Genomic DNA, 26225 nt, shown 5'->3' with positions numbered 1-26225 from the left:
CTGTATTGGACTGAAAAAAGGTTTTTCACTGAGGTTTTCTAGCCTGAAGTGGTTGAATTTGGGTCTTCTTGATGGCAAACAAGGTTTTCCCTGCACTTTCATTCATTAAAGGTGCAAACTGGCTTATGTCAATTTTGAGCGTTTCAGAGCAAGACAAGCGTCTTTTTGCATTGTGTAATAGCATAAGCTGTATTGGACTGAAAAAAGGTTTTTCGAGTAAGTTTTCTAGCCTGAACTGGTTGAATTTGGATCTTCTTGATGGCAAACAAGGTTTTTCCTGCACTTTCATTCATTAAAGGTGCAAACTGGCTTATGTCAATTTTGAGCGTTTCAGAGCAAGACAAGCGTCTTTTTGCATTGTGTAATAGCATAAGCTGTATTGGACTGAAAAAAGGTTTTTCGAGTAAGTTTTCTAGCCTGAACTGGTTGAATTTGGATCTTCTTGATGGCAAACAAGGTTTTTCCTGCACTTTCTTTCATTAAAGGTGCAAACTGGCTTATGTCAATTTTGAGCGTTTCAGAGCGAGAGAAGCGTCTTTTTGCATTGTGTAATAGCATAAGCTGTATTGGACTGAAAAAAGGTTTTTCACTGAGGTTTCCTAGCCTGAACTGGTTGAATTTGGATCTTCTTGATGGCAAACAAGGTTTTTCCTGCACTTTCATTCATTAAAGGTGCAAACTGGCTTATGTCAATTTTGAGCGTTTCAGAGCGAGACAAGCGTCTTTTTGCATTGTACAATAGCATAAGCTGTATTGGACTGAAAAAAGGTTTTTCACTGAGGTTTCCTAGCCTGAAGTGGTTGAATTTGGATCTTCTTGATGGCAAACAAGGTTTTTCCTGCACTTTCATTCATTAAAGGTGCAAACTGGCTTATGTCAATTTTGAGCGTTTCAGAGCGAGACAAGCGTCTTTTTGCATTGTGTAATATCATAAGCTGTATTGGACTGAAAAAAGGTTTTTCACTGAGGTTTTCTAGCCTGAAGTGGTTGAATTTGGGTCTTCTTGATGGCAAACAAGGTTTTTCCTGCACTTTCATTCATTAAAGGTGCAAACTGGCTTATGTCAATTTTGAGCGTTTCAGAGCGAGACAAGCGTCTTTTTGCATTGTGTAATAGCATAAGCTGTATTGGACTGAAAAAAGGTTTTTCACTGAGGTTTTCTAGCCTGAAGTGGTTGAATTTGGGTCTTCTTGATGGCAAACAAGGTTTTTCCTGCACTTTCATTCATTAAAGGTGCAAACTGGCTTATGTCAATTTTGAGCGTTTCAGAGCAAGACAAGCGTCTTTTTGCATTGTGTAATAGCATAAGCTGTATTGGACTGAAAAAAGGTTTTTCGAGTAAGTTTTCTAGCCTGAAGTGGTTGAATTTGGATCTTCTTGATGGCAAACAAGGTTTTTCCTGCACTTTCTTTCATTAAAGGTGCAAACTGGCTTATGTCAATTTTGAGCGTTTCAGAGCGAGAGAAGCGTCTTTTTGCATTGTGTAATAGCATAAGCTGTATTGGACTGAAAAAAGGTTTTTCACTGAGGTTTCCTAGCCTGAACTGGTTGAATTTGGATCTTCTTGATGGCAAACAAGGTTTTTCCTGCACTTTCATTCATTAAAGGTGCAAACTGGCTTATGTCAATTTTGAGCGTTTCAGAGCGAGAGAAGCGTCTTTTTGCATTGTGTAATAGCATAAGCTGTATTGGACTGAAAAAAGGTTTTTCCAGTAAGTTTTCTAGCCTGAAATGGTTAAATTTGGGTCTTCTTGATGGCAAAAAAGGTTTTTCCTGCACTTTCATTCATTAAAAGTGCAAACTGGCTCATGTCAATTTTGAGCGTTTCAGAGCGAGACAAGCGTCTTTTTGCATTGTGTAATAGCATAAGCTGTATGTGACTGAAAAAAGGTTTTTCACTGAGGTTTCCTAGCCTGAACTGGTTGAATTTGGGTCTTCTTGATGGCAAACAAGGTTTTTCCTGCACTTTCATTCATTAAAGGTGCAAACTGGCTTATGTCAATTTTGAGCGTTTCAGAGCGAGACAAGCGTCTTTTTGCATTGTACAATAGCATAAGCTGAATTTGACTGAAAAAAGGTTTTTCACTGAGGTTTCCTAGCCTGAACTGATTGAATTTGGGTCTTCTTGATGGCAAACAAGGATTTTCCTGCACTTTCATTCATTAAAGGTGCAAACTGGCTTATGTCAATTTTGAGCGTTTCAGAGCAAGACAAGCGTCTTTTTGCATTGTGTAATAGCATAAGCTGTATTGGACTGAAAAAAGGTTTTTCGAGTAAGTTTTCTAGCCTGAACTGGTTGAATTTGGATCTTCTTGATGGCAAACAAGGTTTTTCCTGCACTTTCTTTAATTAAAGGTGCAAACTGGCTTATGTCAATTTTGAGCGTTTCAGAGCGAGAGAAGCGTCTTTTTGCATTGTGTAATAGCATAAGCTGTATTGGACTGAAAAAAGGTTTTTCACTGAGGTTTCCTAGCCTGAAGTGGTTGAATTTGGATCTTCTTGATGGCAAACAAGGTTTTTCCTGCACTTTCATTCATTAAAGGTGCAAACTGGCTTATGTCAATTTTGAGCGTTTCAGAGCGAGACAAGCGTCTTTTTGCATTGTGTAATATCATAAGCTGTATTGGACTGAAAAAAGGTTTTTCACTGAGGTTTTCTAGCCTGAAGTGGTTGAATTTGGGTCTTCTTGATGGCAAACAAGTTTTTTCCTGCACTTTCATTCATTAAAGGTGCAAACTGGCTTATGTCAATTTTGAGCGTTTCAGAGCGAGACAAGCGTCTTTTTGCATTGTGTAATAGCATAAGCTGTATTGGACTGAAAAAAGGTTTTTCACTGAGGTTTTCTAGCCTGAAGTGGTTGAATTTGGGTCTTCTTGATGGCAAACAAGGTTTTTCCTGCACTTTCATTCATTAAAGGTGCAAACTGGCTTATGTCAATTTTGAGCGTTTCAGAGCAAGACAAGCGTCTTTTTGCATTGTGTAATAGCATAAGCTGTATTGGACTGAAAAAAGGTTTTTCGAGTAAGTTTTCTAGCCTGAACTGGTTGAATTTGGATCTTCTTGATGGCAAACAAGGTTTTTCCTGCACTTTCTTTCATTAAAGGTTCAAACTGGCTTATGTCAATTTTGAGCGTTTCAGAGCGAGAGAAGCGTCTTTTTGCATTGTGTAATAGCATAAGCTGTATTGGACTGAAAAAAGGTTTTTCGAGTAAGTTTTCTAGCCTGAACTGGTTGAATTTGGATCTTCTTGATGGCAAACAAGGTTTTTCCTGCACTTTCTTTCATTAAAGGTGCAAACTGGCTTATGTCAATTTTGAGCGTTTCAGAGCGAGAGAAGCGTCTTTTTGCATTGTGTAATAGCATAAGCTGTATTGGACTGAAAAAAGGTTTTTCACTGAGGTTTCCTAGCCTGAACTGGTTGAATTTGGATCTTCTTGATGGCAAACAAGGTTTTTCCTGCACTTTCATTCATTAAAGGTGCAAACTGGCTTATGTCAATTTTGAGCGTTTCAGAGCGAGACAAGCGTCTTTTTGCATTGTACAATAGCATAAGCTGTATTGGACTGAAAAAAGGTTTTTCACTGAGGTTTCCTAGCCTGAAGTGGTTGAATTTGGGTCATCTTGATGGCAAACAAGGTTTTTCCTGCACTTTCATTCATTAAAGATGCAAACTGGCTTATGTCAATTTTGAGCGTTTCAGAGCGAGAGAAGCGTCTTTTTGCATTGTGTAATATCATAAGCTGTATTGGACTGAAAAAAGGTTTTTCACTGAGGTTTTCTAGCCTGAAGTGGTTGAATTTGGGTCTTCTTGATGGCAAACAAGGTTTTTCCTGCACTTTCATTCATTAAAGGTGCAAACTGGCTTATGTCAATTTTGAGCGTTTCAGAGCGAGACAAGCGTCTTTTTGCATTGTGTAATAGCATAAGCTGTATTGGACTGAAAAAAGGTTTTTCACTGAGGTTTTCTAGCCTGAAGTGGTTGAATTTGGGTCTTCTTGATGGCAAACAAGGTTTTTCCTGCACTTTCATTCATTAAAGGTGCAAACTGGCTTATGTCAATTTTGAGCGTTTCAGAGCGAGACAAGCGTCTTTTTGCATTGTGTAATAGCATAAGCTGTATTGGACTGAAAAAAGGTTTTTCGAGTAAGTTTTCTAGCCTGAACTGGTTGAATTTGGATCTTCTTGATGGCAAACAAGGTTTTTCCTGCACTTTCTTTCATTAAAGGTGCAAACTGGCTTATGTCAATTTTGAGCGTTTCAGAGCGAGAGAAGCGTCTTTTTGCATTGTGTAATAGCATAAGCTGTATTGGACTGAAAAAAGGTTTTTCCAGTAAGTTTTCTAGCCTGAAATGGTTAAATTTGGGTCTTCTTGATGGCAAAAAAGGTTTTTCCTGCACTTTCATTCATTAAAAGTGCAAACTGGCTCATGTCAATTTTGAGCGTTTCAGAGCGAGACAAGCGTCTTTTTGCATTGTGTAATAGCATAAGCTGTATGTGACTGAAAAAAGGTTTTTCACTGAGGTTTCCTAGCCTGAACTGGTTGAATTTGGGTCTTCTTGATGGCAAACAAGGTTTTTCCTGCACTTTCATTCATTAAAGGTGCAAACTGGCTTATGTCAATTTTGAGCGTTTCAGAGCGAGACAAGCGTCTTTTTGCATTGTACAATAGCATAAGCTGAATTTGACTGAAAAAAGGTTTTTCACTGAGGTTTCCTAGCCTGAACTGATTGAATTTGGGTCTTCTTGATGGCAAACAAGGATTTTCCTGCACTTTCATTCATTAAAGGTGCAAACTGGCTTATGTCAATTTTGAGCGTTTCAGAGCAAGACAAGCGTCTTTTTGCATTGTGTAATAGCATAAGCTGTATTGGACTGAAAAAAGGTTTTTCGAGTAAGTTTTCTAGCCTGAACTGGTTGAATTTGGATCTTCTTGATGGCAAACAAGGTTTTTCCTGCACTTTCTTTAATTAAAGGTGCAAACTGGCTTATGTCAATTTTGAGCGTTTCAGAGCGAGAGAAGCGTCTTTTTGCATTGTGTAATAGCATAAGCTGTATTGGACTGAAAAAAGGTTTTTCACTGAGGTTTCCTAGCCTGAACTGGTTGAATTTGGATCTTCTTGATGGCAAACAAGGTTTTTCCTGCACTTTCATTCATTAAAGGTGCAAACTGGCTTATGTCAATTTTGAGCGTTTCAGAGCGAGACAAGCGTCTTTTTGCATTGTGTAATAGCATAAGCTGTATTGGACTGAAAAAAGGTTTTTCCAGTAAGTTTTCTAGCCTGAAATGGTTAAATTTGGGTCTTCTTGATGGCAAACAAGGTTTTTCCTGCACTTTCATTCATTAAAAGTGCAAACTGGCTCATGTCAATTTTGAGCGTTTCAGAGCGAGACAAGCGTCTTTTTGCATTGTGTAATAGCATAAGCTGTATGTGACTGAAAAAAGGTTTTTCACTGAGGTTTCCTAGCCTGAAGTGGTTGAATTTGGGTCTTCTTGATGGCAAACAAGGTTTTTCCTGCACTTTCATTCATTAAAGGTACAAACTGGCTTATGTCAATTTTGAGCGTTTCAGAGCGAGACAAGCGTCTTTTTGCATTGTACAATAGCATAAGCTGTATTTGACTGAAAAAAGGTTTTTCACTGAGGTTTCCTAGCCTGAACTGGTTGAATTTGGGTCTTCTTGATGGCAAACAAGGTTTTTCCTGCACTTTCATTCATTAAAGGTGCAAACTGGCTTATGTCAATTTTGAGCGTTTCAGAGCGAGAGAAGCGTCTTTTTGCATTGTGTAATAGCATAAGCTGTATTGGACTGAAAAAAGGTTTTTCACTGAGGTTTCCTAGCCTGAACTGGTTAAATTTGGGTCTTCTTGATGGCAAACAAGGTTGTTCCTGCACTTTCATTCATTAAAAGTGCAAACTGGCTCATGTCAATTTTGAGCGTTTCAGAGCGAGACAAGCGTCTTTTTGCATTGTGTAATAGCATAAGCTGTATGTGACTGAAAAAAGGTTTTTCACTGAGGTTTCCTAGCCTATACTGGTTAAATGTGGGTCTTCTTGATGGCAAACAAGGTTTTTCCTGCACTTTCTTTCATTAAAGGTGCAAACTGGCTTATGTCAATTTTCAGCGTTTCAGAGCGAGAGAAGCGTCTTTTTGCATTGTGTAATAGCATAAGCTGTATTGGACTGAAAAAAGGTTTTTCGAGTAAGTTTTCTAGCTTGAACTGGTTGAATTTGGATTTTCTTGATGGCAAACAAGGTTTTTCCTGCACTTTCATTCATTAAAGGTGCAAACTGGCTTATGTCAATTTTGAGCGTTTCAGAGCGAGACAAGCGTCTTTTTGCATTGTGTAATAGCATAAGCTGTATTTGTCTGAAAAAAGGTTTTTCACTGAGGTTTCTTAGCCTGAACAGGTTGAATTTGGATCTTCTTGATGGCAAACAAGGTTTTTCCTGTCCTTTCATTCATTAAGGGTGAAGAGTGGCTTATGTCAATTTTGAGCGTTTCAGAGCGAGAGAAGCGTCTTTTTGCATTGTACAATAGCATAAGCTGTATTTGTCTGAAAAAAGGTTTTTTACTGAGGTTTTTTAGCCTGAACAGGTTGAATTTGGATCTTGTTCAAGGCAAAGAGCATTTCACCTGTCTTTCAATTCATTCATGGCGAAAACTGGCTCACGTCAAACATGGTTTCACTTCTACTTTTTGCCAGTTATACTATGCACCCCTGTTACTATTAGCCGACCCCAAGAGTTTTCGTGTGTGTGTGTGTGCGTGTGTTTGCGCGACTGTACATGTGTGAGAGAGAGAGAGTGTGTGAATCTGTAACCACGTATTGATCTTTTAAGGGTGAAAAAATGGCATTTTTTGAAAGATGTCTTTCATGTGTCTTTGAAGAGCCGCTTGAGTAAAAACATGGCCTCTTGCCTTTGCTGTACTCAAAAACAAAAACAAAAACAACTGTCACTGTGTTTATGCACCTGGCTGCTTCCCACAACCAAAGATAAACATGCAGCTTGGCTGAGGGGTCATTTCATTAGTGGGCAGAGAAGGAGAAAGACCTGCAGCCTTTATCCGCCAGCAAGCTGCAGGACTCATCTGAAGAAGACACAATCTCGAGGGGAAGTCTGACACAGAATGCTTACTGGAGCCCACTTCTGTGAGTGCCTCTGACTCGTCCTCTGAAAGTGGAGAAGACACTGGAGATCCTGCCAATCCTTACAGAGAGTGGACAGCGAATAACAGGCAAGTCTAGTCTCCATCTCATGCCGAGACGCTGCGCTACAAACTCACTTATGTCAATTTTGAGCGTTTCAGATCGAGAGAAGCGTATTTTTTCACTGTGAAGTTCCTTAATCTGTATTTCACTGAAAAAGGGTTATTCAAGGAATTTTCTTTGCCAGGAATAGTTGAATTTGGATAAATATCATGGCAAACATGGTTTAACGTGTTCTTTAATCCATTTATGGTGAAAACTCACTTCTGTCAACTTTGAGCATTTCAGAGCGAGAGACGTGTGTTTTTGAACTGTGAAGGAGACTATGTTGTATTTCACTGAAAAAGGGTTTTTCAAGTAAGTTTCCTAGCCTGAACAGGTTGAATTTGGATCTTCTTGATGGCAAACAAGGTTTTTCCTGTCCTTTCATTCATTAAGGGTGAAAAGTGGCTTATGTCAATTTTGATTGTTTCAGAGCGAGAGAAGCCTCTTTTTGCATTGTACAATAGCATAAGCTGTATTTGTCTGAAAAAAGGTTTTTCACTGAGGTTTCTTAGCCTGAACAGGTTGAATTTGGATCTTCTTGATGGCAAACAAGGTTTTTCCTGTGCTTTCATTCATTAAGGGTGAAAAGTGGCTTATGTCAATTTTGAGCGTTTCAGAGCGAGAGAAGCCTCTTTTTGCATTGTACAATAGCATAAGCTGTATTTGTCTGAAAAAAGGTTTTTCACTGAGGTTTCTTAGCCTGAACAGGTTGAATTTGGATCTTCTTGATGGCAAACAAGGTTTTTCCTGTGCTTTCATTCATTGAGGGTGAAAAGTGGCTTATGTCAATTTTGAGCGTTTCAGAGCGAGAGAAGCGTCTTTTTGCATTGTACAATAGCATAAGCTGTATTTGTCTGAAAAAAGCTTTTTCACTGAGGTTTATTAGCCTGAACAGGTTGAATTTGGATCTTCTTGATGGCAAACAAGGTTTTTCCTGCACTTTCATTCATTAAAGGTCCAAACTGGCTTATGTCAATTTTGAGCGTTTCAGAGCGAGACAAGCGTCTTTTTGCATTGTGTAATAGCATAAGCTGTATTGGACTGAAAAAAGGTTTTTCGAGTAAGTTTTCTAGCTTGAACTGGTTGAATTCGGATCTTCTTGATGGCAAACAAGGTTTTTCCTGCACTTTCATTCATTAAAGGTGAAAAGTGGCTTATGTCTATTTTGAGCGTTTCAGAGCGAGAGAAGCGTCTTTTTGCATTGTGTAATAGCATAAGCTGTATTGGACTGAAAAAAGGTTTTTCACTGAGGTTTCCTAGCTTGAACAGGTTGAATTTGGGTCTTCTTGATGGCAAACAAGGTTTTTCCTGCACTTTCATTCATTAAAGGTCCAAACTGGCTTATGTCAATTTTGAGCGTTTCAGAGCGAGAGAAGCCTCTTTTTGCATTGTACAATAGCATAAGCTGTATTTGTCTGAAAAAAGGTTTTTCACTGAGGTTTCTTAGCCTGAACAGGTTGAATTTGGATCTTCTTGATGGCAAACAAGGTTTTTCCTGTGCTTTCATTCATTGAGGGTGAAAAGTGGCTTATGTCAATTTTGAGCGTTTCAGAGCGAGAGAAGCGTCTTTTTGCATTGTACAATAGCATAAGCTGTATTTGTCTGAAAAAAGCTTTTTCACTGAGGTTTATTAGCCTGAACAGGTTGAATTTGGATCTTCTTGATGGCAAACAAGGTTTTTCCTGTGTTTTCATTCATTAAGGGTGAAAAGTGGCTTATGTCAATTTTGAGCGTTTCAGAGCGAGAGAAGCGTCTTTTTGCATTGTGCAATAGCATAAGCTGTATTTGTCTGAAAAAAGGTTTTTCACTGAGGTTTCTTAGCCTGAACAGGTTGAATTTGGATCTTCTTGATGGCAAACAAGGTTTTTCCTGTGCTTTCATTCATTGAGGGTGAAAAGTGGCTTATGTCAATTTTGAGCGTTTCAGAGCGAGACAAGCGTCTTTTTGCATTGTGTAATAGCATAAGCTGTATTGGACTGAAAAAAGGTTTTTCGAGTAAGTTTTCTAGCTTGAACAGGTTGAATTTGGGTCTTCTCTATGGCATCCAAGGTTTTTCCTGCACTTTCATTCATTAAAGGTGCAAACTGGCTTATGTCAATTTTGAGCGTTTCAGAGCGATACAAGCGTCTTTTTGCATTGTACAATAGCATAAGCTGTATTTGTCAGAAAAAAGGTTTTTCACTGAGGTTTCTTAGCCTGAACAGGTTGAATTTGGATCTTCTTGATGGCAAACAAGGTTTTTCCTACACTTTCATTCATTAAGGGTGAAAAGTGGCTTATGTCAATTTTGAGCGTTTCAGAGCGAGACAAGCGTCTTTTTGCATTGTGTAATAGCATAAGCTGTATTGGACTGAAAAAAGGTTTTTCGAGTAAGTTTTCTAGCTTGAACAGGTTGAATTTGGGTCATCTTTATGGCAAACAAGGTTTTTCCTGCACTTTCATTCATTAAAGGTGCAAACTGGCTTATGTCAATTTTGAGCGTTTCAGAGCGAGACAAGCGTCTTTTTGCATTGTGTAATAGCATAAGCTGTATTGGACTGAAAAAAGGTTTTTCACTGAGGTTTCCTAGCTTGAACAGGTTGAATTTGGGTCTTCTTGATGGCAAACAAGGTTTTTCCTGCACTTTCATTCATTAAAGGTCCAAACTGGCTTATGTCAATTTTGAGCGTTTCAGAGCGAGACAAGCGTCTTTTTGCATTGTGTAATAGCATAAGCTGTATTGGACTGAAAAAAGGTTTTTCACTGATGTTTCCTAGCCTGAACTGGTTGAATTTGGGTCTTCTTGATGGCAAACAAGGTTTTTCCTGCACTTTCATTCATTAAGGGTGAAAAGTGGCTTATGTCAATTTTGAGCGTTTCAGAGCGAGAGAAGCGTCTTTTTGCATTGTACAATAGCATAAGCTGTATTTGTCAGAAAAAAGGTTTTTCACTGAGGTTTCCTAGCTTGAACAGGTTGAATTTGGGTCTTCTTGATGGCAAACAAGGTTTTTCCTGCACTTTCATTCATTAAAGGTGCAAACTGGCTTATGTCAATTTTGAGCGTTTCAGAGCGAGACAAGCGTCTTTTTGCATTGTGTAATAGCATAAGCTGTATTTGTCTGAAAAAAGGTTTTTCGAGTAAGTTTTCTAGCTTGAACTGGTTGAATTTGGATCTTCTTGATGGCAAACAAGGTGTTTGCTGTGCTTTCATTCATTAAGGGTGAAAAGTGGCTTATGTCAATTTTGAGCGTTTCAGAGCGAGAGAAGCGTCTTTTTGCATTGTACAATAGCATAAGCTGTATTGGACTGAAAAAAGGTTTTTCACTGAGGTTTTCTAGCCTGAACTGGTTGAATTTGGGTCTTCTTGATGGCAAACAAGGTTTTTCCTGCACTTTCATTCATTAAGGGTGAAAAGTGGCTTATGTCAATTTTGAGCGTTTCAGAGCGAGAGAAGCGTCTTTTTGCATTGTACAATAGCATAAGCTGTATTTGTCAGAAAAAAGGTTTTTCACTGAGGTTTCCTAGCTTGAACAGGTTGAATTTGGATCTACTTGATGGCAAACAAGGTTTTTCCTGCACTTTCATTCATTAAAGGTGCAAACTGGCTTATGTCAATTTTGAGCGTTTCAGAGCGAGACAAGCGTCTTTTTGCATTGTGTAATAGCATAAGCTGTATTGGACTGAAAAAAGGTTTTTCACTGAGGTTTCCTAGCCTGAACTGGTTGAATTTGGGTCTTCTTGATGGCAAACAAGGTTTTTCCTGCACTTTCATTCATTAAGGGTGAAAAGTGGCGTATGTCAATTTTGAGCGTTTCAGAGCGAGAGAAGCGTCTTTTTGCATTGTACAATAGCATAAGCTGTATTTGTCTGAAAAAAGGTTTTTCGAGTAAGTTTTCTAGCTTGAACTGGTTGAATTTGGATCTTCTTGATGGCAAACAAGGTGTTTGCTGTGCTTTCATTCATTAAGGGTGAAAAGTGGCTTATGTCAATTTTGAGCGTTTCAGAGCGAGAGAAGCGTCTTTTTGCATTGTGTAATAGCATAAGCTGTATTGGACTGAAAAAAGGTTTTTCACTGAAGTTTCTCAGCCTGAACAGGTTGAATTTGGATCTTCGTGATGGCAAACAAGGTTTTTCCTGCACTTTCATTCATTAAAGGTCCAAACTGGCTTATGTCAATTTTGAGCGTTTCAGAGCGAGACAAGCGTCTTTTTGCATTGTGTAATAGCATAAGCTGTATTGGACTGAAAAAAGGTTTTTCGAGTAAGTTTTCTAGCTTGAACTGGTTGAATTTGGATCTTCTTGATGGCAAACAAGGTTTTTCCTGCACTTTCATTCATTAAAGGTGCAAACTGGCTTATGTCAATTTTGAGCGTTTCAGAGCGAGACAAGCGTCTTTTTGCATTGTGTAATAGCATAAGCTATATTGGACTGAAAAAAGGTTTTTCGAGTAAGTTTTCTAGCTTGAACAGGTTGAATTGGGTCTTCTCTATGGCAAACAAGGTTTTTCCTGCACTTTCATTCATTAAAGGTGCAAACTGGCTTATGTCAATTTTGAGCGTTTCAGAGCGAGAGAAGCGTCTTTTTGCATTGTACAATAGCATAAGCTGTATTTGTCTGAAAAAAGGTTTTTCGAGTAAGTTTTCTAGCTTGAACAGGTTGAATTTGGATCTTCTTCATCGCAAACAAGGTTTTTCCTGCACTTTCATTCATTAAGGGTGAAAAGTGGCTTATGTCAATTTTGAGCGTTTCAGAGCGAGAGAAGCGTCTTTTTGCATTGTGTAATAGCATAAGCTGTATTGGACTGAAAAAAGGTTTTTCACTGAAGTTTCTCAGCCTGAACAGGTTGAATTTGGATCTTCGTGATGGCAAACAAGGTTTTTCCTGCACTTTCATTCATTAAGGGTGAAAAGTGGCTTATGTCAATTTTGAGCGTTTCAGAGCGAGAGAAGCGTCTTTTTGCATTGTACAATAGCATAAGCTGTATTTGTCTGAAAAAAGGTTTTTCACTGAGGTTTCTTAGCCTGAACAGGTTGAATTTGGATCTTCTTGATGGCAAACAAGGTTTTTCCTGCACTTTCATTCATTAAAGGTGCAAACTGGCTTATGTCAATTTTGAGCGTTTCAGAGCGAGACAAGCGTCTTTTTGCATTGTGTAATAGCATAAGCTGTATTTGTCTGAAAAAAGGTTTTTCGAGTAAGATTTCTAGCTTGAACTGGTTGAATTTGGATCTTCTTGATGGCAAACAAGGTGTTTGCTGTGCTTTCATTCATTAAGGGTGAAAAGTGGCTTATGTCAATTTTGAGCGTTTCAGAGCGAGAGAAGCGTCTTTTTGCATTGTACAATAGCATAAGCTGTATTGGACTGAAAAAAGGTTTTTCACTGAGGTTTTCTAGCCTGAACTGGTTGAATTTGGGTCTTCTTGATGGCAAACAAGGTTTTTCCTGCACTTTCATTCATTAAAGGTGCAAACTGGCTTATGTCAATTTTGAGCGTTTCAGAGCGGGAGAAGCGTCTTTTTGCATTGTACAATAGCATAAGCTGTATTTGTCTGAAAAAAGGTTTTTCACTGAGGTTTTTTAGCCTGAACAGGTTGAATTTGGATCTTCTTCATCGCAAACAAGGTTTTTCCTGCACTTTCATTCATTAAGGGTGAAAAGTGGCTTATGTCAATTTTGAGCGTTTCAGAGCGAGAGAAGCGTCTTTTTGCATTGTGTAATAGCATAAGCTGTATTGGACTGAAAAAAGGTTTTTCGAGTAAGTTTTCTAGCTTGAACAGGTTGAATTTCGATCTTCTTCATCGCAAACAAGGTTTTTCCTGCACTTTCATTCATTAAGGGTGAAAAGTGGCTTATGTCAATTTTGAGCGTTTCAGAGCGAGAGAAGCGTCTTTTTGCATTGTGTAATAGCATAAGCTGTATTGGACTGAAAAAAGGTTTTTCAGTGAAGTTTCTCAGCCTGAACAGGTTGAATTTGGATCTTCGTGATGGCAAACAAGGTTTTTCCTGCACTTTCATTCATTAAGGGTGAAAAGTGGCTTATGTCAATTTTGAGCGTTTCAGAGCGAGAGAAGCGTCTTTTTGCATTGTACAATAGCATAAGCTGTATTTGTCAGAAAAAAGGTTTTTCACTGAGGTTTCCTAGCTTGAACAGGTTGAATTTGGATCTTCTTGATGGCAAACAAGGTTTTTCCTGCACTTTCATTCATTAAAGGTGAAAAGTGGCTTATGTCAATTTTGAGCGTTTCAGAGCGAGAGAAGCGTCTTTTTGCATTGTACAATAGCATAAGCTGTATTTGTCTGAAAAAAGGTTTTTCACTGAGGTTTCTTAGCCTGAACAGTTTGAATTTGGATCTTCTTGATGGCAAACAAGGTTTTTCCTGCACTTTCATTCATTAAAGGTCCAAACTGGCTTATGTCAATTTTGAGCGTTTCAGAGCGAGACAAGCGTCTTTTTGCATTGTGTAATAGCATAAGCTGTATTGGACTGAAAAAAGGTTTTTCACTGAGGTTTCCTAGCTTGAACAGGTTGAATTTGGGTCTTCTTGATGGCAAACAAGGTTTTTCCTGCACTTTCATTCATTAAAGGTGCAAACTGGCTTATGTCAATTTTGAGCGTTTCAGAGCGAGAGAAGCGTCTTTTTGCATTGTACAATAGCATAAGCTGTATTTGTCTGAAAAAAGGTTTTTCGAGTAAGTTTTCTAGCTTGAACAGGTTGAATTTGGATCTTCTTCATCGCAAACAAGGTTTTTCCTGCACTTTCATTCATTAAGGGTGAAAAGTGGCTTATGTCAATTTTGAGCGTTTCAGAGCGAGAGAAGCGTCTTTTTGCATTGTGTAATAGCATAAGCTGTATTTGTCTGAAAAAAGGTTTTTCGAGTAAGTTTTCTAGCTTGAACAGGTTGAATTTGGATCTTCTTCATCGCAAACAAGGTTTTTCCTGCACTTTCATTCATTAAGGGTGAAAAGTGGCTTATGTCAATTTTGAGCGTTTCAGAGCGAGAGAAGCGTCTTTTTGCATTGTGTAATAGCATAAGCTGTATTGGACTGAAAAAAGGTTTTTCGAGTAAGTTTTCTAGCTTGAACAGGTTGAATTTGGGTCTTCTCTATGGCAAACAAGGTTTTTCCTGCACTTTCATTCATTAAAGGTGCAAACTGGCTTATGTCAATTTTGAGCGTTTCAGAGCGAGAGAAGCGTCTTTTTGCATTGTACAATAGCATAAGCTGTATTTGTCTGAAAAAAGGTTTTTCGAGTAAGTTTTCTAGCTTGAACAGGTTGAATTTGGATCTTCTTCATCGCAAACAAGGTTTTTCCTGCACTTTCATTCATTAAGGGTGAAAAGTGGCTTATGTCAATTTTGAGCGTTTCAGAGCGAGAGAAGCGTCTTTTTGCATTGTGTAATAGCATAAGCTGTATTGGACTGAAAAAAGGTTTTTCACTGAAGTTTCTCAGCCTGAACAGGTTGAATTTGGATCTTCGTGATGGCAAACAAGGTTTTTCCTGCACTTTCATTCATTAAGGGTGAAAAGTGGCTTATGTCAATTTTGAGCGTTTCAGAGCGAGAGAAGCGTCTTTTTGCATTGTACAATAGCATAAGCTGTATTTGTCTGAAAAAAGGTTTTTCACTGAGGTTTCTTAGCCTGAACAGGTTGAATTTGGATCTTCTTGATGGCAAACAAGGTTTTTCCTGCACTTTCATTCATTAAAGGTGCAAACTGGCTTATGTCAATTTTGAGCGTTTCAGAGCGAGACAAGCGTCTTTTTGCATTGTGTAATAGCATAAGCTGTATTTGTCTGAAAAAAGGTTTTTCGAGTAAGATTTCTAGCTTGAACTGGTTGAATTTGGATCTTCTTGATGGCAAACAAGGTGTTTGCTGTGCTTTCATTCATTAAGGGTGAAAAGTGGCTTATGTCAATTTTGAGCGTTTCAGAGCGAGAGAAGCGTCTTTTTGCATTGTACAATAGCATAAGCTGTATTGGACTGAAAAAAGGTTTTTCACTGAGGTTTTCTAGCCTGAACTGGTTGAATTTGGGTCTTCTTGATGGCAAACAAGGTTTTTCCTGCACTTTCATTCATTAAAGGTGCAAACTGGCTTATGTCAATTTTGAGCGTTTCAGAGCGGGAGAAGCGTCTTTTTGCATTGTACAATAGCATAAGCTGTATTTGTCTGAAAAAAGGTTTTTCACTGAGGTTTTTTAGCCTGAACAGGTTGAATTTGGATCTTCTTCATCGCAAACAAGGTTTTTCCTGCACTTTCATTCATTAAGGGTGAAAAGTGGCTTATGTCAATTTTGAGCGTTTCAGAGCGAGAGAAGCGTCTTTTTGCATTGTGTAATAGCATAAGCTGTATTGGACTGAAAAAAGGTTTTTCGAGTAAGTTTTCTAGCTTGAACAGGTTGAATTTCGATCTTCTTCATCGCAAACAAGGTTTTTCCTGCACTTTCATTCATTAAGGGTGAAAAGTGGCTTATGTCAATTTTGAGCGTTTCAGAGCGAGAGAAGCGTCTTTTTGCATTGTGTAATAGCATAAGCTGTATTGGACTGAAAAAAGGTTTTTCAGTGAAGTTTCTCAGCCTGAACAGGTTGAATTTGGATCTTCGTGATGGCAAACAAGGTTTTTCCTGCACTTTCATTCATTAAAGGTCCAAACTGGCTTATGTCAATTTTGAGCGTTTCAGAGCGAGACAAGCGTCTTTTTGCATTGTGTAATAGCATAAGCTGTATTAGACTGAAAAAAGGTTTTTCACTGAGGTTTCCTAGCTTGAACAGGTTGAATTTGGGTCTTCTTGATGGCAAACAAGGTTTTTCCTGCACTTTCATTCATTAAAGGTGCAAACTGGCTTATGTCAATTTTGAGCGTTTCAGAGCGAGAGAAGCGTCTTTTTGCATTGTACAATAGCATAAGCTGTATTTGTCTGAAAAAAGGTTTTTCGAGTAAGTTTTCTAGCTTGAACAGGTCGAATTTGGATCTTCTTCATCGCAAACAAGGTTTTTCCTGCACTTTCATTCATTAAGGGTGAAAAGTGGCTTATGTCAATTTTGAGCGTTTCAGAGCGAGAGAAGCGTCTTTTTGCATTGTGTAATAGCATAAGCTGTATTTGTCTGAAAAAAGGTTTTTCGAGTAAGTTTTCTAGCTTGAACAGGTTGAATTTGGATCTTCTTCATCGCAAACAAGGTTTTTCCTGCACTTTCATTCATTAAGGGTGAAAAGTGGCTTATGTCAATTTTGAGCGTTTCAGAGCGAGAGAAGCGTCTTTTTGCATTGTGTAATAGCATAAGCTGTATTGGACTGAAAAAAGGTTTTTCAGTGAAGTTTCTCAGCCTGAACAGGTTGAATTTGGATCTTCGTGATGGCAAACAAGGTTTTTCCTGCACTTTCATTCATTAAGGGTGAAAAGTGGCTTATGTCAATTTTGAGCGTTTCAGAGCGAGAGAAGCGTCTTTTTGCATTGTACAATAGCATAAGCTGTATTTGTCAGAAAAAAGGTTTTTCACTGAGGTTTCCTAGCTTGAACAGGTTGAATTTGGATCTTCTTGATGGCAAACAAGGTTTTTCCTGCACTTTCATTCATTAAAGGTGAAAAGTGGCTTATGTCAATTTTGAGCGTTTCAGAGCGAGAGAAGCGTCTTTTTGCATTGTACAATAGCATAAGCTGTATTTGTCTGAAAAAAGGTTTTTCACTGAGGTTTCTTAGCCTGAACAGTTTGAATTTGGATCTTCTTGATGGCAAACAAGGTTTTTCCTGCACTTTCATTCATTAAAGGTCCAAACTGGCTTATGTCAATTTTGAGCGTTTCAGAGCGAGACAAGCGTCTTTTTGCATTGTGTAATAGCATAAGCTGTATTTGTCTGAAAAAAGGTTTTTCGAGTAAGATTTCTAGCTTGAACTGGTTGAATTTGGATCTTCTTGATGGCAAACAAGGTGTTTGCTGTGCTTTCATTCATTAAGGGTGAAAAGTGGCTTATGTCAATTTTGAGCGTTTCAGAGCGAGAGAAGCGTCTTTTTGCATTGTACAATAGCATAAGCTGTATTGGACTGAAAAAAGGTTTTTCACTGAGGTTTTCTAGCCTGAACTGGTTGAATTTGGGTCTTCTTGATGGCAAACAAGGTTTTTCCTGCACTTTCATTCATTAAAGGTGCAAACTGGCTTATGTCAATTTTGAGCGTTTCAGAGCGGGAGAAGCGTCTTTTTGCATTGTACAATAGCATAAGCTGTATTTGTCTGAAAAAAGGTTTTTCACTGAGGTTTTTTAGCCTGAACAGGTTGAATTTGGATCTTCTTCATCGCAAACAAGGTTTTTCCTGCACTTTCATTCATTAAGGGTGAAAAGTGGCTTATGTCAATTTTGAGCGTTTCAGAGCGAGAGAAGCGTCTTTTTGCATTGTGTAATAGCATAAGCTGTATTGGACTGAAAAAAGGTTTTTCGAGTAAGTTTTCTAGCTTGAACAGGTTGAATTTCGATCTTCTTCATCGCAAACAAGGTTTTTCCTGCACTTTCATTCATTAAGGGTGAAAAGTGGCTTATGTCAATTTTGAGCGTTTCAGAGCGAGAGAAGCGTCTTTTTGCATTGTGTAATAGCATAAGCTGTATTGGACTGAAAAAAGGTTTTTCAGTGAAGTTTCTCAGCCTGAACAGGTTGAATTTGGATCTTCGTGATGGCAAACAAGGTTTTTCCTGCACTTTCATTCATTAAGGGTGAAAAGTGGCTTATGTCAATTTTGAGCGTTTCAGAGCGAGAGAAGCGTCTTTTTGCATTGTACAATAGCATAAGCTGTATTTGTCAGAAAAAAGGTTTTTCACTGAGGTTTCCTAGCTTGAACAGGTTGAATTTGGATCTTCTTGATGGCAAACAAGGTTTTTCCTGCACTTTCATTCATTAAAGGTGAAAAGTGGCTTATGTCAATTTTGAGCGTTTCAGAGCGAGAGAAGCGTCTTTTTGCATTGTACAATAGCATAAGCTGTATTTGTCTGAAAAAAGGTTTTTCACTGAGGTTTCTTAGCCTGAACAGTTTGAATTTGGATCTTCTTGATGGCAAACAAGGTTTTTCCTGCACTTTCATTCATTAAAGGTCCAAACTGGCTTATGTCAATTTTGAGCGTTTCAGAGCGAGACAAGCGTCTTTTTGCATTGTGTAATAGCATAAGCTGTATTGGACTGAAAAAAGGTTTTTCACTGAGGTTTCCTAGCTTGAACAGGTTGAATTTGGGCCTTCTTGATGGCAAACAAGGTTTTTCCTGCACTTTCATTCATTAAAGGTGCAAACTGGCTTATGTCAATTTTGAGCGTTTCAGAGCGAGAGAAGCGTCTTTTTGCATTGTACAATAGCATAAGCTGTATTTGTCTGAAAAAAGGTTTTTCGAGTAAGTTTTCTAGCTTGAACAGGTTGAATTTGGATCTTCTTCATCGCAAACAAGGTTTTTCCTGCACTTTCATTCATTAAGGGTGAAAAGTGGCTTATGTCAATTTTGAGCGTTTCAGAGCGAGAGAAGCGTCTTTTTGCATTGTGTAATAGCATAAGCTGTATTGGACTGAAAAAAGGTTTTTCACTGAAGTTTCTCAGCCTGAACAGGTTGAATTTGGATCTTCGTGATGGCAAACAAGGTTTTTCCTGCACTTTCATTCATTAAAGGTCCAAACTGGCTTATGTCAATTTTGAGCGTTTCAGAGCGAGACAAGCGTCTTTTTGCATTGTGTAATAGCATAAGCTGTATTGGACTGAAAAAAGGTTTTTCGAGTAAGTTTTCTAGCTTGAACTGGTTGAATTTGGATCTTCTTGATGGCAAACAAGGTTTTTCCTGCACTTTCATTCATTAAAGGTGCAAACTGGCTTATGTCAATTTTGAGCGTTTCAGAGCGAGACAAGCGTCTTTTTGCATTGTGTAATAGCATAAGCTGTATTTGTCTGAAAAAAGGTTTTTCGAGTAAGTTTTCTAGCTTGAACTGGTTGAATTTGGATCTTCTTGATGGCAAACAAGGTGTTTGCTGTGCTTTCATTCATTAAGGGTGAAAAGTGGCTTATGTCAATTTTGAGCGTTTCAGAGCGAGAGAAGCGTCTTTTTGCATTGTGTAATAGCATAAGCTGTATTGGACTGAAAAAAGGTTTTTCGAGTAAGTTTTCTAGCTTGAACAGGTTGAATTTGGGTCTTCTCTATGGCAAACAAGGTTTTTCCTGCACTTTCATTCATTAAAGGTGCAAACTGGCTTATGTCAATTTTGAGCGTTTCAGAGCGAGAGAAGCGTCTTTTTGCATTGTACAATAGCATAAGCTGTATTTGTCTGAAAAAAGGTTTTTCGAGTAAGTTTTCTAGCTTGAACAGGTTGAATTTGGATCTTCTTCATCGCAAACAAGGTTTTTCCTGCACTTTCATTCATTAAGGGTGAAAAGTGGCTTATGTCAATTTTGAGCGTTTCAGAGCGAGAGAAGCGTCTTTTTGCATTGTGTAATAGCATAAGCTGTATTGGACTGAAAAAAGGTTTTTCACTGAAGTTTCTCAGCCTGAACAGGTTGAATTTGGATCTTCGTGATGGCAAACAAGGTTTTTCCTGCACTTTCATTCATTAAGGGTGAAAAGTGGCTTATGTCAATTTTGAGCGTTTCAGAGCGAGAGAAGCGTCTTTTTGCATTGTACAATAGCATAAGCTGTATTTGTCTGAAAAAAGGTTTTTCACTGAGGTTTCTTAGCCTGAACAGGTTGAATTTGGATCTTCTTGATGGCAAACAAGGTTTTTCCTGCACTTTCATTCATTAAAGGTGCAAACTGGCTTATGTCAATTTTGAGCGTTTCAGAGCGAGACAAGCGTCTTTTTGCATTGTGTAATAGCATAAGCTGTATTTGTCTGAAAAAAGGTTTTTCGAGTAAGATTTCTAGCTTGAACTGGTTGAATTTGGATCTTCTTGATGGCAAACAAGGTGTTTGCTGTGCTTTCATTCATTAAGGGTGAAAAGTGGCTTATGTCAATTTTGAGCGTTTCAGAGCGAGAGAAGCGTCTTTTTGCATTGTACAATAGCATAAGCTGTATTGGACTGAAAAAAGGTTTTTCACTGAGGTTTTCTAGCCTGAACTGGTTGAATTTGGGTCTTCTTGATGGCAAACAAGGTTTTTCCTGCACTTTCATTCATTAAAGGTGCAAACTGGCTTATGTCAATTTTGAGCGTTTCAGAGCGGGAGAAGCGTCTTTTTGCATTGTACAATAGCATAAGCTGTATTTGTCTGAAAAAAGGTTTTTCACTGAGGTTTTTTAGCCTGAACAGGTTGAATTTGGATCTTCTTCATCGCAAACAAGGTTTTTCCTGCACTTTCATTCATTAAGGGTGAAAAGTGGCTTATGTCAATTTTGAGCGTTTCAGAGCGAGAGAAGCGTCTTTTTGCATTGTGTAATAGCATAAGCTGTATTGGACTGAAAAAAGGTTTTTCGAGTAAGTTTTCTAGCTTGAACAGGTTGAATTTGGATCTTCTTCATCGCAAACAAGGTTTTTCCTGCACTTTCATTCATTAAGGGTGAAAAGTGGCTTATGTCAATTTTGAGCGTTTCAGAGCGAGAGAAGCGTCTTTTTGCATTGTGTAATAGCATAAGCTGTATTGGACTGAAAAAAGGTTTTTCAGTGAAGTTTCTCAGCCTGAACAGGTTGAATTTGGATCTTCGTGATGGCAAACAAGGTTTTTCCTGCACTTTCATTCATTAAGGGTGAAAAGTGGCTTATGTCAATTTTGAGCGTTTCAGAGCGAGAGAAGCGTCTTTTTGCATTGTATAATAGCATAAGCTGTATTTGTCTGAAAAAAGGTTTTTCACTGAGGTTTCTTAGCCTGAACAGGTTGAATTTGGATCTTCTTGATGGCAAACAAGGTTTTTCCTGCACTTTCATTCATTAAAGGTGAAAAGTGGCTTATGTCTATTTTGAGCGTTTCAGAGCGAGAGAAGCGTCTTTTTGCATTGTGTAATAGCATAAGCTGTATTGGACTGAAAAAAGGTTTTTCACTGAGGTTTCCTAGCTTGAACAGGTTGAATTTGGGTCTTCTTGATGGCAAACAAGGTTTTTCCTGCACTTTCATTCATTAAAGGTCCAAACTGGCTTATGTCAATTTTGAGCGTTTCAGAGCGAGACAAGCGTCTTTTTGCATTGTGTAATAGCATAAGCTGTATTGGACTGAAAAAAGGTTTTTCACTGATGTTTCCTAGCCTGAACTGGTTGAATTTGGGTCTTCTTGATGGCAAACAAGGTTTTTCCTGCACTTTCATTCATTAAGGGTGAAAAGTGGCTTATGTCAATTTTGAGCGTTTCAGAGCGAGAGAAGCGTCTTTTTGCATTGTGTAATAGCATAAGCTGTATTGGACTGAAAAAAGGTTTTTCAGTGAAGTTTCTCAGCCTGAACAGGTTGAATTTGGATCTTCGTGATGGCAAACAAGGTTTTTCCTGCACTTTCATTCATTAAGGGTGAAAAGTGGCTTATGTCAATTTTGAGCGTTTCAGAGCGAGAGAAGCGTCTTTTTGCATTGTACAATAGCATAAGCTGTATTTGTCAGAAAAAAGGTTTTTCACTGAGGTTTCCTAGCTTGAACAGGTTGAATTTGGGTCTTCTTGATGGCAAACAAGGTTTTTCCTGCACTTTCATTCATTAAAGGTGCAAACTGGCTTATGTCAATTTTGAGCGTTTCAGAGCGAGACAAGCGTCTTTTTGCATTGTGTAATAGCATAAGCTGTATTTGTCTGAAAAAAGGTTTTTCGAGTAAGTTTTCTAGCTTGAACTGGTTGAATTTGGATCTTCTTGATGGCAAACAAGGTGTTTGCTGTGCTTTCATTCATTAAGGGTGAAAAGTGGCTTATGTCAATTTTGAGCGTTTCATAGCGAGAGAAGCGTCTTTTTGCATTGTACAATAGCATAAGCTGTATTGGACTGAAAAAAGGTTTTTCACTGAGGTTTTCTAGCCTGAACTGGTTGAATTTGGGTCTTCTTGATGGCAAACAAGGTTTTTCCTGCACTTTCATTCATTAAGGGTGAAAAGTGGCTTATGTCAATTTTGAGCGTTTCAAAGCGAGAGAAGCGTCTTTTTGCATTGTACAATAGCATAAGCTGTATTTGTCAGAAAAAAGGTTTTTCACTGAGGTTTCCTAGCTTGAACAGGTTGAATTTGGATCTTCTTGATGGCAAACAAGGTTTTTCCTGCACTTTCATTCATTAAAGGTGAAAAGTGGCTTATGTCAATTTTGAGCGTTTCAGAGCGAGAGAAGCGTCTTTTTGCATTGTACAATAGCATAAGCTGTATTTGTCTGAAAAAAGGTTTTTCACTGAGGTTTCTTAGCCTGAACAGTTTGAATTTGGATCTTCTTGATGGCAAACAAGGTTTTTCCTGCACTTTCATTCATTAAAGGTCCAAACTGGCTTATGTCAATTTTGAGCGTTTCAGAGCGAGACAAGCGTCTTTTTGCATTGTACAATAGCATAAGCTGTATTTGTCTGAAAAAAGGTTTTTCACTGAGGTTTCTTAGCCTGAACAGTTTGAATTTGGATCTTCTTGATGGCAAACAAGGTTTTTCCTGCACTTTCATTCATTAAAGGTCCAAACTGGCTTATGTCAATTTTGAGCGTTTCAGAGCGAGAGAAGCGTCTTTTTGCATTGTACAATAGCATAAGCTGTATTTGTCTGAAAAAAGGTTTTTCACTGAGGTTTCTTAGCCTGAACAGTTTGAATTTGGATCTTCTTGATGGCAAACAAGGTTTTTCCTGCACTTTCATTCATTAAAGGTCCAAACTGGCTTATGTCAATTTTGAGCGTTTCAGAGCGAGACAAGCGTCTTTTTGCATTGTGTAATAGCATAAGCTGTATTGGACTGAAAAAAGGTTTTTCACTGAGGTTTCCTAGCTTGAACAGGTTGAATTTGGGTCTTCTTGATGGCAAACAAGGTTTTTCCTGCACTTTCATTCATTAAAGGTGCAAACTGGCTTATGTCAATTTTGAGCGTTTCAGAGCGAGAGAAGCGTCTTTTTGCATTGTACAATAGCATAAGCTGTATTTGTCTGAAAAAAGGTTTTTCGAGTAAGTTTTCTAGCTTGAACAGGTTGAATTTGGATCTTCTTCATCGCAAACAAGGTTTTTCCTGCACTTTCATTCATTAAGGGTGAAAAGTGGCTTATGTCAATTTTGAGCGTTTCAGAGCGAGAGAAGCGTCTTTTTGCATTGTGTAATAGCATAAGCTGTATTGGACTGAAAAAAGGTTTTTCGAGTAAGTTTTCTAGCTTGAACAGGTTGAATTTGGATCTTCTTCATCGCAAACAAGGTTTTTCCTGCACTTTCATTCATTAAGGGTGAAAAGTGGCTTATGTCAATTTTGAGCGTTTCAGAGCGAGAGAAGCGTCTTTTTGCATTGTGTAATAGCATAAGCTGTATTGGACTGAAAAAAGGTTTTTCAGTGAAGTTTCTCAGCCTGAACAGGTTGAATTTGGATCTTCGTGATGGCAAACAAGGTTTTTCCTGCACTTTCATTCATTAAGGGTGAAAAGTGGCTTATGTCAATTTTGAGCGTTTCAGAGCGAGAGAAGCGTCTTTTTGCATTGTACAATAGCATAAGCTGTATTTGTCAGAAAAAAGGTTTTTCACTGAGGTTTCCTAGCTTGAACAGGTTGCATTTGGATCTTCTTGATGGCAAACAAGGTTTTTCCTGCACTTTCATTCATTAAAGGTGAAAAGTGGCTTATGTCAATTTTGAGCGTTTCAGAGCGAGAGAAGCGTCTTTTTGCATTGTACAATAGCATAAGCTGTATTTGTCTGAAAAAAGGTTTTTCACTGAGGTTTCTTAGCCTGAACAGTTTGAATTTGGATCTTCTTGATGGCAAACAAGGTTTTTCCTGCACTTTCATTCATTAAAGGTCCAAACTGGCTTATGTCAATTTTGAGCGTTTCAGAGCGAGACAAGCGTCTTTTTGCATTGTGTAATAGCATAAGCTGTATTGGACTGAAAAAAGGTTTTTCACTGAGGTTTCCTAGCTTGAACAGGTTGAATTTGGGTCTTCTTGATGGCAAACAAGGTTTTTCCTGCACTTTCATTCATTAAAGGTCCAAACTGGCTTATGTCAATTTTGAGCGTTTCAGTGCGAGACAAGCGTCTTTTTGCATTGTGTAATAGCATAAGCTGTATTGGACTGAAAAAAGGTTTTTCACTGATGTTTCCTAGCCTGAACTGGTTGAATTTGGGTCTTCTTGATGGCAAACAAGGTTTTTCCTGCACTTTCATTCATTAAGGGTGAAAAGTGGCTTATGTCAATTTTGAGCGTTTCAGAGCGAGAGAAGCGTCTTTTTGCATTGTACAATAGCATAAGCTGTATTTGTCAGAAAAAAGGTTTTTCACTGAGGTTTCCTAGCTTGAACAGGTTGAATTTGGATCTTCTTGATGGCAAACAAGGTGTTTGCTGTGCTTTCATTCATTAAGGGTGAAAAGTGGCTTATGTCAATTTTGAGCGTTTCAGAGCGAGAGAAGCGTCTTTTTGCATTGTACAATAGCATAAGCTGTATTGGACTGAAAAAAGGTTTTTCACTGAGGTTTTCTAGCCTGAACTGGTTGAATTTGGGTCTTCTTGATGGCAAACAAGGTTTTTCCTGCACTTTCATTCATTAAGGGTGAAAAGTGGCTTATGTCAATTTTGAGCGTTTCAGAGCGAGAGAAGCGTCTTTTTGCATTGTACAATAGCATAAGCTGTATTTGTCAGAAAAAAGGTTTTTCACTGAGGTTTTCTAGCTTGAACAGGTTGAATTTGGATCTACTTGATGGCAAACAAGGTTTTTCCTGCACTTTCATTCATTAAAGGTGCAAACTGGCTTATGTCAATTTTGAGCGTTTCAGAGCGAGACAAGCGTCTTTTTGCATTGTGTAATAGCATAAGCTGTATTGGACTGAAAAAAGGTTTTTCACTGAGGTTTACTAGCCTGAACTGGTTGAATTTGGGTCTTCTTGATGGCACACAAGGTTTTTCCTGCACTTTCATTCATTAAAGGTGCAAACTGGCTTATATCAATTTTGAGCGTTTCAGAGCGGGAGAAGCGTCTTTTTGCATTGTACAATTGCATAAGCTGTATTTGTCTGAAAAAAGGTTTTTCACTGAGGTTTTTTAGCCTGAACAGGTTGAATTTGGATCTTCTTCATCGCAAACAAGGTTTTTCCTGCACTTTCATTCATTAAGGGTGAAAAGTGGCTTATGTCAATTTTGAGCGTTTCAGAGCGAGAGAAGCGTCTTTTTGCATTGTGTAATAGCATAAGCTGTATTGGACTGAAAAAAGGTTTTTCGAGTAAGTTTTCTAGCTTGAACAGGTTGAATTTGGATCTTCTTCATCGCAAACAAGGTTTTTCCTGCACTTTCATTCATTAAGGGTGAAAAGTGGCTTATGTCAATTTTGAGCGTTTCAGAGCGAGAGAAGCGTCTTTTTGCATTGTGTAATAGCATAAGCTGTATTGGACTGAAAAAAGGTTTTTCACTGAGGTTTCCTAGCTTGAACAGGTTGAATTTGGGTCTTCTTGATGGCAAACAAGGTTTTTCCTGCACTTTCATTCATTAAAGGTGGAAACTGGCTTATGTCAATTTTGAGCGTTTCAGAGCGAGACAAGCGTCTTTTTGCATTGTGTAATAGCATAAGCTGTATTTGTCTGAAAAAAGGTTTTTCGAGTAAGTTTTCTAGCTTGAACTGGTTGAATTTGGATCTACTTGATGGCAAACAAGGTTTTTCCTGCACTTTCATTCATTAAGGGTGAAAAGTGGCTTATGTCAATTTTGAGCGTTTCAGAGCGAGAGAAGCGTCTTTTTGCATTGTGTAATAGCATAAGCTGTATTGGACTGAAAAAAGGTTTTTCGAGTAAGTTTTCTAGCTTGAACAGGTTGAATTTGGATCTTCTTCATCGCAAACAAGGTTTTTCCTGCACTTTCATTCATTAAGGGTGAAAAGTGGCTTATGTCAATTTTGAGCGTTTCAGAGCGAGAGAAGCGTCTTTTTGCATTGTGT

The sequence above is a fragment of the Pagrus major genome, chromosome 21 (assembly GCF_040436345.1).
Source record: "Pagrus major chromosome 21, Pma_NU_1.0".
Classification (NCBI taxonomy): domain Eukaryota; kingdom Metazoa; phylum Chordata; class Actinopteri; order Spariformes; family Sparidae; genus Pagrus; species Pagrus major.
The sequence above is the reverse complement of the archived record's forward strand: the minus strand, read 5'-3'. Positions refer to the sequence as shown.